At 34.8% G+C, this 13,007-nt stretch overlaps 1 non-coding gene across 1 annotated transcript; it reads right to left on the reverse strand.

The window, feature by feature from the left end:
* Positions 1-2,924: 2,924 nt before the first annotated feature.
* LOC128032721 (small nucleolar RNA R71) lies at positions 2,925-3,031 on the reverse strand. The gene has a single exon (XR_008189012.1). It is a non-coding gene; the product is annotated as a small nucleolar RNA R71 (small nucleolar RNA).
* Positions 3,032-13,007: the final 9,976 nt, after the last annotated feature.

Genomic DNA, 13,007 nt, shown 5'->3' on the forward strand with positions numbered 1-13,007 from the left:
TGACTTACCAAATTAAAGCTTAAAGCTTCAAACCCTAGTTTTTCCTTCTATTTTTCTTTCTTTCTTTTTCTTTCCCCTGTTTCGAATGGTCTCTGTTTATTTTCTTCTTTGTTTCTTTTATTCTTTTACTTTATTTCTTTTACATATTAGTTAATAATAATACATTATTATAATAATATAATAATATTTAATTCATAAATACCTTTTACTTAAATTATTAGAAAATATTTTATTCTATTACAAGTGTGTTTTTATATATTTTACACATGTTTAACTTAATCACCATACACTTGTCTTTAATTTAATTTGTTTACCTCATAAAAATCTTATAATTCAATTAATTATCTAGTAAACATCTTTTATTTTGATAATAATAAATAATAAATATCTATTGTAAAATTAATCACATATACACATTTGTACACACATAATTTATTACATTTGTACATCATCTATACCATACATTTGTCTTTGTTTAACTTATTTCATAATATAATAATAATTAATATAATTTATGATTTAATATTAAACCTTAATGATTATTAATGAAATTTTAATAAAATATCACATAAATATCTTCAATCTTACCCAACTTATGCCGCCTAAATTAGGACAAATGGCATAATTGCCATTTTGGTCCTTTATGTTTTCTTTTAATCTATAATTAAACTTTTACCCTTTACTCAATTTAGTCCTTTTTGCTAATTACCCTAAATTAAGCTAAATTCACCTAATTAAAACATAATTAAACACACTAATAAACTCATAGGTATTTCTAATAATTATCTACAAGTTCAATTTTCTAAGACGGAGGCCCGATACTACACTTTTTTGATACCCGTGAATTTTGGGTCATTACAAAACTGTTGGGTTAACCACATTTTAACTGATGATAATGTCCCTATATCATTCCCAATTAGTAGAATGTCATCGACATATAGAACGAGAAAGATAATTGATAAACAGTAAAAGTAACATATTTTAATCTCATTCTTAATGCATTTTTGGATGATTAATGGTGTAAATTAGTGAATTTGATGCTCGTAATCCTTTAAATTCATGTTTCTATACCTGAGAGAGCATTTAGGAGCGAAAAACGAGCCAATATCGGAAGAATAGAGTTGTTTCCAAGATCCACAAGGCCTGAGCATTTCCACACGGGCTGGCCACACGTCTGTCTGAGCCACATGGGCTGGTCATACGCCCATGTGCCGGCCCATGTCGATATCGCTCCCTGTTTCCCAAATACGCGGAAAAACCCAATTTTTAGGCTTTTTGAGCATTCTAAAGTCTATAAATATCAATTAGAAGAATATCTAAGAGAGGACTCAGAGAAGATTGAAGAAATTACTCGAAGAACACCATCAGAGCCAACTTAGAAGCGAATCTCCTTAAAGATTGAAGATATCCTTTTAACTTCTTTTGAAATTTTATTGGATTTCTTTATGTCTTGTGGTTTTTCTATCTTTGAAATGTTTTCATTTTAGATTATGAACTAAATTCCCTAGATACCTAGGGAAGATGAAACCTATGATGAATCTTATTATTTGATTTCTGAATTACATGATAAATACTTGATTCTTGTTCTCAATTATGTATACTTAATTCGTGTTTTAATATTATCAGGATATTAATTCATGTTTAATGCGCTTATTTCAGTTGCAAAAGTCCCTATTTAAGAGTAGATCTGGCATAATTGAGTAGAGTTGTATGCAATCCTAGAAATAGGATGGCATAAATCTACTGGATTAGAGTCAAATCTAATAGGGGAATCCATAGATCGAGTTAATGTGACAATAAGGTTTTAATTAGAAAGAGATTTCAATTAATCAACCTAGAGTCAGTTGTTCTTACTTTCGAAAGAGATATTAACATAATTTAGGGATTTCTAAGGATCAAAACACAAGTGAATAAATTGTTTAATTCAAATTCAGAATAATAGGTGAAGTGGATTCTTTCCTGGGTATTGTCTTTCTCATTGGTTGTCCTTGATTACTTTCCCATTTTATTCTCTGTTGCGTTCGTAGTTAAATTAGATTAGTAAATTTAGATTAAAAACTATCACTTCAATTTATTAGCTAAATAATAGAAAAATGGTAATTACTAGTACTTTTAGTCCTCGTGGATACGATATTCCCTACTCACCATAACTTTACTATTGTTCGATAGGTGCGCTTGCCTTTGTCGTAATTATAGTTAGTTTAGTGACTATCAAGTTTTTGGCGTCGTTGCTGGGGACTAAAATATTAGGAACACTCTATTTTTATTAATTTAGTCATTTAGTTTTATTACATTTTATTTTTGTTTTTAGTTTAATTTTTGTTTTATTTGCTTCTAGCAGGTTCCTTTAGTTTATTACTAGAAGAAATCCGTCAGGACCACTATTATTTGACAACAAAATTGAAAGTACTGCTTGTAGAAATTATAGAGAAGCAAGGTAGAGTCGACAAAGTATAGTAGACAAGCAAAAGGATGTTATTATTACTACTGAGGAGATAGGTGATAATCAGAATAACTAGTTACCTCTTGCAGTTGCGGCAAATCCAGATCCTGCTCCTCGTACTATGTACGATTATGCCAAGCCCACTCTAACTGGGGCTGAATTGAGTATTGTGAGACCCACCATTGCTGCGAATAATTTTGAACTGAAGCCGAACACTATTCATATGATACAACAATTTGTTTAGTTCGATGGTTTGTAAGACGAAGATCCAAATACTCATTTGGCTAATTTTCTGGAAGTATGTGATACTTTCAAGATAAATGGTGTGTCTGAAGATGCCATTCGCCTACGGTTGTTCCCTTTCTCATTGAGGAACAAAGACAAACAATGGTTAAATTCTTTACCTTGAGGTTCCATTACCACATGGGATCAAATGACTGAAAAATTCCTACTTAAGTACTTTCCACCGGCTAATACAGCCAAGTTAAGGAATGATATCTCTTCCTTCATTTAGATCGACTTAGAAACCCTAGATGATGCATAGGAGAGGTATAAGGATTTATTGAGAAGGTGCCCTTACCATGAGTTACCTTTATGGCTTCAGGTTCAAACCTTCTATAATGGTTTGAACCCCTCAACTAGGCAGTTGATCGATGCAACAACTGGTGGTACACTTAACAATAAAACACCTGAAACGGCTTATGAATTTATAAAGGAGATGCCATTGAATAATTATCAGTGGCAAGTAATTAGAACGAATCCGATGAAAGCAGCTGGTTTTTTTACTTAGATGCGGTCACCATTTTATCGAATCAGGTAGAAATTTTAAATAAAAAGAAATTGATGGTTTATATGGTTCTATGCATGTACATCTGGTGATGCAGTGCGATACGAATGGAGGATGAATGAACAATCCAGAATATTTACCCTACAGTCCTAATACAAAGAACGAGCAAATCAACTATATGGGTAATAATTCTAGGCCTCAAAATAATCCTTACGGTAACACCTATAATGCAGGTTGGAGGAACCATCCTAATTTCTCTTGGGGTGGTCAAGGAAATCAGAGAGCACAACCCCTTCCAAGCTTTCAACAACAACCTTACCAGCAAGAGAAGAAGCCAAACCTTGAGGAGATGTTGACGAAGTTTATCTCAGTGTCAGAAACCTGCTTTCAAAACACTAAATCAACGCTTAAAAATCAGCAAGCATCGATTCAAGGGCTCGAGAACCAAATCGGTCAACTTGCTAAACTAATCTCAAAACGACCACAAGGTAGCTTGCCTAGCAATACCGAAACTAACCCAAGAGAGCAGCTTCAAGCAATTACTATACGAGCTGAAGAAGGGTTAGTTGAATGTGAACTAGAACTGAAACAAGTAATTATGGTAAGTAATGGTAAGGATGAGGTAAGCCACAATAAGCAAAAGCCGATTGGTAAGGAATATAAACCTCGAGTTCCATATCCAAATGCAACAAAGAAAGACCACACAAACGAACAATTTGGTAAATTTCTTAAACTTTTGAAAAAATTACATATTAACTTACCGTTTATTGAAGCTCTTTCGCAGATGCCCAATTCCGTTAAATTTTTCAATGAGCTTTTGGAAAACAAATGGAAGTTAGATGATTCGTCGCATGTGGAGCTAAACGCAAGTTGCTCGGCCATATTGCAAAATAAACTACCTTACAAATTGAAAGATTCAGGGAGTTTTACTATTCCTTGTCTAATTTGTAGTTTAAATGTTAATAATGCTTTGGCTGATTTAGGGGCTAGTATTAATCTCATGCCCTATAAAATGTTTAAGCAATTATGTCCTGGGAAACCCAAACAAACTAGGATGAGTATTCAATTAGTAGACAGAACCATTAGATTTCCTAGGGGCATTATTGAAGACGTACTTGTGAAAATTGATATTCATATTCCCAGTTGATTTTGTTGTTTTAGACATGGATGAGGATAGTGACATACCTTTAATTTTAGGACGACCCTTTTTAGCAACTGCCAGAACTATTATTGATGTTGGTACAGGTGAATTAATACTTCGTGTAGGTAATGACATGATTACACTCCAAGCTCGTGATTCTGTTAAGACATCTAGTGATCAAGATGATTATACGAGTTCTGTTAATATGAGTAACCTTGTGGCTCCAAATTCTTTGCATGAAATCCCTCAAAAAAATGTAATTGAGCCACGTTCCAGTCCATGTGACAGAAACAAAACAACTCATGAAGAACGAATGCTACAGATCGATGAACTAGACGAATGGCAGACACGTGTAAAAAAAAACTAAGAATACACGATGCAGAACCAAAACGATGCCATGATGAGCATGTGGATGGAACAAACCCATTTAGGGTTGGAGACAAGGTACTTTTAGATAAAATAGATCCACGTATTGTCACACAGAGCTTAATACAAACGGAGCAAATCCTTTTACGGTACTAAATGTCTTCCCATACAGTACAATCGAGGTAACTCATTCTGAATTAGGCACATTTAAGGTAAATAATACTCAAATTAAACCTTATCTTGATAATAGAATTGATAGCGACAAAGAGGAGTTTTGACTCTGCGAACCATCGTGACTGTGCGAATACAAGGAAGTCGAGCTTAGACTTTAAATAAGCACTTCTCGAGAGGCAACCCGAGTGTTAACACTTCTAATCTTTTTTGACCCACACAGCCTAGACACACGAGCGTATCCCAGGCCGTGTGCACAAAAAAAGATTCGACAGTGAGTTACACAGCCTGGACACATGGACGTGTCCTTGGCTATTTAGATCCTGGGACTTAATTTTTTCAAAAATCGGAAGAGACATGGCTTAAAAAAGGTCCACACGGGCATGTGACACGATTGTGTGGACTACAAGACCTAGACACACGGGCATGTCCTAGGCCGTGTGAAACCTGGAGCTAATTTTTTATTTTAAAATCAAGTCAGAGAGTTACATGGGCAAGGCACACGGCCGTGTGTGAGACACGACTGAGCCACACGGGTGTGTGGGAGTTCACACAGGCATGGGAGAAGCGAAGGAGGTTACACATGGCGATGCGACACAACAGTGTGTACCACACGGCCTGGACACACGGGTATGTCCGAGGCCATATGAAGACTGGACTGGTGTTTTTAAATCGCAAACGAGCTGGAGAGAACCACATGGGCGTGTGGCCCAACATACGACCGTGTTGCTCTTTTTAAAGCAAACCTTAATTTATTTTTTTCTAAGTTTGTCTTCTTCCTCCCTTCTTCAACCCTAGCCGCTGACTTTCCTTGACCCAAACCCACTCCCTTTCGGCCACCGTCGTCGTTTGTTCCACTCCCTCTCTCAGCCTTCTCCTTCCTTCACTTAACCTGACCCCCCTTCTTCTTTCTTTTTCCCTTCTTCCATTTCCTCCGCACTACCACGTAGCCACCATCGAACGATGCACGAACCACCCCTTCTCATCCCCCTTTTTCCTTCCCTTGCTTCATTGTCCCTCTCCCTCACCCAAGCCGCCCGCCTCGTCTCTTCGCTCCACCACACATCCCCTCTCATTTCCCTACCTTTTCCTTTCTCTGCGCACCCCAGCCCCTTCTCCTAATCTTTCCCCTGACCTCCACAGAGGCCCTCCCTTCTCCTCTCCCTTGGCTTTCTCTCGACTTCATTGCGCGCCAGTCTTACACCCCGACCACCATGCACGCCCTTCATTCTGACCATCGCTCCTACTGCCATCGATCCTCCCTAATTTTTCCATTTTTAATTCTCTATTTTATTTTATTTTACTTTATTTTTCTTCTTATTATTTTTTGTTTCTAATTTTTATTTATTCTTATTCAAATTGTTATTTTCTTTAGTTTCTTTCTTAGTTTATTCTATTTGATTATTCTGCTTCTTTTGTGTTTTTTTATATAATTTGCTTATATTTTTCTTCACTGCTCCCTTAAATTTGTGTTTTAATATTGGTTATTGCTTTTATGTCTAATATGGTTTGTCTATTTAGGTTATTATATATTTTATTATTCTTTTATTCTTCTTACTTTTGTTATTATTTTTATTAAAAGCATGCCATGATTTGTCTTTTAGTTCTGATTTCGTTATTTTTTTAATTATTTTTCTTTATTGTTTTCTTCACTTTGATTCATAATAGCTTCACTATATAGGTTTTGCATGTTTGGATCTTCGTCCATATTGTTTTAGAAATAATTTGCTATTTGGACTACTTGGATTTTACGTGCTAAACCTTTGTTTGCATAATTGGTGATGCTTTATTTATTGATAAATTCTTTTCTTTTTCAAGCATACCATGAAAAACACTCGTAGTAAGTCCAAGGTCACCGTCCCCGCTTCGAAAAAATGGAAGACCCTTGATGCAACCTCCTTCTTGAGCGCCTTCTACGAGGCCCAACACCTTTATCTTCGATTTTCAGCAGTTCCTCAGGAGGACTTATTTCAGCTACTTTGAGTGTGACCACTCGGCTTAGGCCAATGTACTGATTGGGCCACTTTGGAGCAGGTCCAGCTAGCTGATCTTGTTCGAGCCTTTATTGCCACAGCCCCGTAGGACCGATTTTTTTCCATCATCAAGCCCACTTACGTGGAGCTGACTTTGGAGTTTTGCTCGACCTTTACTCTACAGCATGCGATGATGACTCATGACGAGCTAGGCACCATCACCTTCAGACTCGGTGGCTTGGTGCGCCATATGAGTGTCCCTGAGTTTGGCGTTGCTACGGGACTATACACTGAGGAGTTTATGAGTGTCGAGAACTTTCTCTGCTTACATCGCCACATTCACTACTCGCCAGCTAGTTGTTGGACAAATCTTACGGCGAGTATGACCCCCTATGATGTGATTCGCTCGAAGGTGACTTCTCTCCCTCTAACTTTACGGTATATTCATGCCCTTTTAGCTTATACTTTGACTGGTAGGAGAGAGAGCACCAAAGTCGTTAGTACTACCGATGCTTATTTTTTATAGAGTATGGCCACCGAGCATATTTTTTATTTATCCTACTTCATCGCCCTCACTTTCCGCCATCAGACAAACCGCAATAGGAAGGGTCCTATCTGTTTAGGCCCTTATGTGACTCGACTTGCTCGACACTTCTGTCTCCTCGACACACTGGAGCAATCCTTTATGCTTACACTCACAGGCTAGTTGTCCTCACAGGAAATCTCGAGCATGACACATATGATGAGGATCGAGTGGCTTCATGGAGTAGATCCTCCTCTGTACTGATTATTTCATTCTGACTCTCAAAATTAACCCGAGGACTTCACTGTTGATATCCCTTTGCATCATTAGGATCCACCTCATCCTCCACCTTCGAGTCACCGTCCTCCTTCTGCTGCTACTTTAGCAAACCTCTCTGAACGGTTCACTCGCTTTGAGCAGCACTGCTTTCAGAGGTTTGACAGTATTGATGCGACATTGTAACAGATCTGTCAGCATCTCCATATCTCCTCATCAGCTCCGACGACTCATGACACCGATGCTTTTGATGATGAGGACCATTGAGTCTATTTGTTTTATTTTTATTTTTATTGTTATTTTCTTAGACTTATTCCGTTTTTATCTTTTGAACTATATTTTTATTTTGATGGTTGTCTCTAATTGAGTTTTAATCCCTTAATTTTCTTCACTATTTGTGTTTATTTTCTTATTAGTTTGCTAGGAATCATACTCTACATTTAGATTTGACTACAATTCCGCTTTTCACTATTCTGGGAATTTCATCCAATATTCAAGGCAGTTTCAGTTTTCCCTCTGTTTTATGTTATTCTGTTTATACTGTGATTATATATGTTTGTACATTGAGGACAATGTACATCTTAAGTGTGGGGAGGTTATATATATAATTATTAGAAAATCCCTAAATTATGTATTGTGTTTAAGTACTTTTCTCATACTTCTATTAGAATGAATTTTTATCAATTTTAATTTTTTGATATGTTTTTAGATTAATTTATCGATAATTGTGTATTGGTTGTTTTAAACTTTAAGACATGAGAGAATCAAACATGATAAGTTTATTTTCGTAATTAAAAATTTTAGGTTGTTTTCCTGAATTGAGGTATTACCTTGAAGTTTTAAATTTACAATTTTGACATCAAAACCATAAATTTTTTGTGAGATTTTGAGCTTTTAGAGCATACATTTTTCTTGCTCGGTTTTATTATTGGTTATAAGTGTGTCAATTTGATTTTTTATTCTAGAACTTGCTTCGATTATGCATATCGAGACCACAGTTTTGAGTTGATATACTGAGATGATAAAGGCACTCAGGTTTTAACCCACTTACCCCATAAAAAGCCTACTTAAATAATTAACCCTTAGTGAACCCCTCTGAGCCTAACACATCATTTCTTGATTTACCAATTAATGTTAACCCATAACTCTCTTTTTTGCTCGTTGAGAGTTTTTCCTATTTTATTGACTCCTTTTTATCGAGATTTGATTTGGTTAATTGTCTAATTAAGCCCCGTTGTTTAATTTGCTGAATTATTTCTTATTGTAAAAAAAAATTGAAAAAAATATTGATTATTATTTAGTTCTATGTTGATTGAGCTTGAAAAGTTGAATTAATATTTTGAGAAAAAGCTCGTTTTTATGCTTGAATGGTTTTCGATTGATATAATTGTTTTTAATTTAGCATTTGTTTATTTTTCTAGTTTGGTAATTTATCAGTTTGATCTCGATTTTAACCAATTTTTTCAGCCTTTCTCCGCACCCTTAACCTAAGCCTCATTATAACCTCTTAAAAACCTTTTGATTTGTGTATCATCTCATTTTATCATGGTGGAGATTTGATTTTCATGCAAGCTTATGGTAATGACTTTTCATGTTTGACTATTGAGTGCTTATTCTTGAACTTTAAACACTTTGAGTGATTTGAATGAATATTTAGTGAGGATGTCGATTCTTGTCGATTTTGAATTAAAGGTAATTACTTAGATAAGGGGAAATACCTATGTTTCCATGCTTTAAAAATGTTCGACTTGGATTGTTTGAATCTGTAGTGCTCTTTTAGTTGAATTATCAATGTATGATTATTTGTGAATTATGATGAAAACATCATTGAGGAGAATTATGAGTTGAGTAATATTAATTTTAATTGTGAGTTGAGGATTTTGCTTGAGGAGAAGAAAACACTTAAGTGTGGGGATATTTGATAAGCTATAAAAACAACATATTTTTATCCCATTCTTAATGCATTTTTAAATGATTAATGATGTAAATTAGTGAATTTGATGTTCCTAATCCTTTAAATTCATGTTTATATAAGGAGACCATTTGGGAGTGAAAAGAACGAAAAATGAGCCAAAATCAAATGAATAGAACTATTTCCAGGATCCACACGGGCTGGCCACACGCCTATGTGCCAACCCATGTCGATATCGCTCCCTGTTTCCCAAACACGCAAAAAAACCCAATTTTTAGGATTTTGAGCACTCTAAAGTCTATAAATATCAATTAGAAGAAGATCTAAGAGAGGACTCAGAGAAGATTGAAGAAATTACTCGACGAACACCATCAGAGCCAACTCAGAAGCGGATCTCCTTCAAGATTGAAAATCTCCTTTAGCTTCTTTTGAAGTTTTATTGAATTTATTTATGTCTTGTGGTTTTTCTGTCTTTGAGATGTTTTCATTTTAGATTATGAACTAAATTCCCTAGATACCTAAGGAAGATGAAACCTATGATGAATCTCATTATTTAATTTCTGAATTACATGATAAATACTTGATTCTTGTTCTCAATTATGTATGCTTAATTCGTGTTTTAATATTATCAGGATATTGATTCATGTTTAATGTGCTTATTTTAGTGGAGCAAAAGTCCCGGTTTAAGAGTAGATATAGCATAATTGAGTAGAGTTGCATGCAATCCTAGAAATAGGACGACATAAATATACCGGATTAGAGTCAAATCTAATAGGGGAATCCATAGATCGAGTTAATGAGACAATAGGGGTTTTAATTAGAAAGAGATTTAAATTAATCAACCTAGATTCTGTTGTTTTTACTCTCGAAAGAGATATTAACATAATTTAGGGATTTTTACGGATCAAGACACAAGTGAATAAATCATTTAATTCATATTCAGAATAATAGGTGAAGTCTAGGTGGATTCTTTCCTGGGTATTGTCTTTCTCATTGGTTGTTCTCTATTATTTTCCCATTTCATTCTCTGTTGCGTTTGTAGTTAAATTAGATTAGTAAATTTAGATGAAAAACCATCACTTCAATTTATCAGCTAAATAATAGAAAAATGGTAATTACTAGTACTTTTAGTCCTCGTGGATGCAATATTCCCTACTCACCATAGCTTTACTATTATTTGATAGGTGCGCTTGCCTTTGTCGTAATTAAAGTTAGTTTAGTGACCATCAATAATATTTCCATCCCTAATACATTTATAAACATAAGGTTCATCTACACTTTACTCAAATCCAAAAGTCTTGATTGCTTGATCAAATCTTTGATGCCATGGGTGGGATGCTTGCTTAAGCTCATATACGGATCTAAGTAGTTTGCAAACTTTATGCTCATTTCCTTTAGCTATATATTCGGTGGGGTTCATCATATAGATGTTCTCTTCAATATAGTCATTCAAAAATGCTATCTTGACATCTATTTTCCGAATCTCGTAATTGAGAGCCACCGTAATGGATAACAAAGTGTGACAATCAGAGAGAAGGTTTCTTCGTAATCGATACCTTATTTCTGAGTATAACCTTTTGCTACAAGTCTGGTCTTATAAGTTTCCACCTTTCCATCTGCATTTCTTTTCTTCTTGTAGATCCACTTACACCTTATGAGTTTTATCTTTTTTAGTAAGTCTATAAGTTCCCAAACTGAGTTGGAATCTATAAAATCCACTCAACTTTCATAGCTATTCCCCAGAGCTTGGAATCAATACTTTGTATCGCTTCATCATATGTAAGTGGGTCATCATCTTCCTATTCGAAAGACTTAGTATTTAAAACACTTCCGCCAGATTGGAAAAAATCAGGCTTGCGAGAGACCTTCCCACTGTGATAAAGCACCGTATGTTTCTGATTGTTTACCGGTCTACTATTAGGAGTTGGTTCTGGAACCATTTCTATAGGGCTGTGTGTATTTCTCGAAAGTTCCTTAAGTTTTTCTTTACTTTGAGGTTTGAAGTTATTTATGTAACTTTATTCAAGGAAAGTAGCATGAGTTGGCACTATCATTATTTGCTCTTTCGGGTTTTAAAATAAACCAACCTTTGTTCCTTTTGGATATCTTAAAAATATGCACAATTCTATCTGTGAATCCAATTTTCTCGCATCTTTATCCAATACGTGGGTCGGGCATCGTCAAATCCTTAAATGATTTAGACTTGGTTTCCTGTCATGCCATAATTTGTATGAAGTTTTAAATGCTGCCTTAGCTGGTACACCATTTAGAATATAACAAGTTGTTTGAAATGAATATCCTCAAAAGGAGATTAACAATTTTGAATAACTTAATATTGAGTGAACCATGTCAAACAATGATTGATTTCTTTTATTTGCCATACCATTCTATTGTGGTGTGTCTGATGAGGTTAACTGAGATAGAATCTAATTCTCTTTGAGATGCACTAAGAACTCATCTAATAAATATTCTCCACCTCGATCAGACCGAAGTGTCTTAATGAGTAAACCTAGTTATTTATCCATTTTTAAACTAAACTCTTTAAAGTTATCAAAGGTGTCACTCTTGTAGTGAATTAGGTACACAAACCCATATTTGGAATCATCATCAATAAAGGTTACATAATACTCATAACCACATCTTGCACTAACGTTCATGGGGTGACATAAGTCAATGTGCACAAGTTTTAATGGTTTCACAGCCGTCGTCCCTTTTGTATTAAAATATTGCTTAGTAATCTTACCTTCCAAGCAAGATTCGCATTGTGGAAGATCAACTTCTTTAAGCAAACCTAAAGTTTTATCTTTCACAAGTCTAGTGATTTTTCTTGATTAATATGACCAAGTCTCAAATGCCAAAGGTACGCCTCATTAGATTGAGAAGTTTTAAGTCTGTTATTCAAAATTTCATTTTCAAACAATGTGTACATATTTGGTTTGATAAAATGGATATTATTTGACAATCAATCATTACATATAAGTTTACGATTTCTAAATATTGCAATATTATTATTAAAAGTCACGATTATGCTATTGTTATATAAACATGTAATAGAAACCAAGTTTCTTTTGAAACTTGATACATAAAAAACGTCTTTCAAAATAATATTCCTAAAATTATTAAAGTAAATATGTACATCTCCCACTACTTCAGCTGCCACAGTTGTCCCATTTCGGTCTGCAATGATAGTCTCTTATCTCTAAGATCTTTCATCTCCTTAAACCCTTGTAGAGAAACACATACATAATTAGTGGCTTTAGAATCGATGACCCATTAGTCTATTAAATCTTCCACTAAACAAGCTTCTATTATAAAGAGATCCATACCTTTGGCTTTAGTGACCAGGTAATCATTTCACTCTTTACAGTTTACCTTGAACTTCTCTTTCTTGTTGTAGAAGAAACACTTAGACTTA

The sequence above is a fragment of the Gossypium raimondii genome, chromosome 1 (assembly GCF_025698545.1).
Source record: "Gossypium raimondii isolate GPD5lz chromosome 1, ASM2569854v1, whole genome shotgun sequence".
Taxonomy (NCBI): domain Eukaryota; kingdom Viridiplantae; phylum Streptophyta; class Magnoliopsida; order Malvales; family Malvaceae; genus Gossypium; species Gossypium raimondii.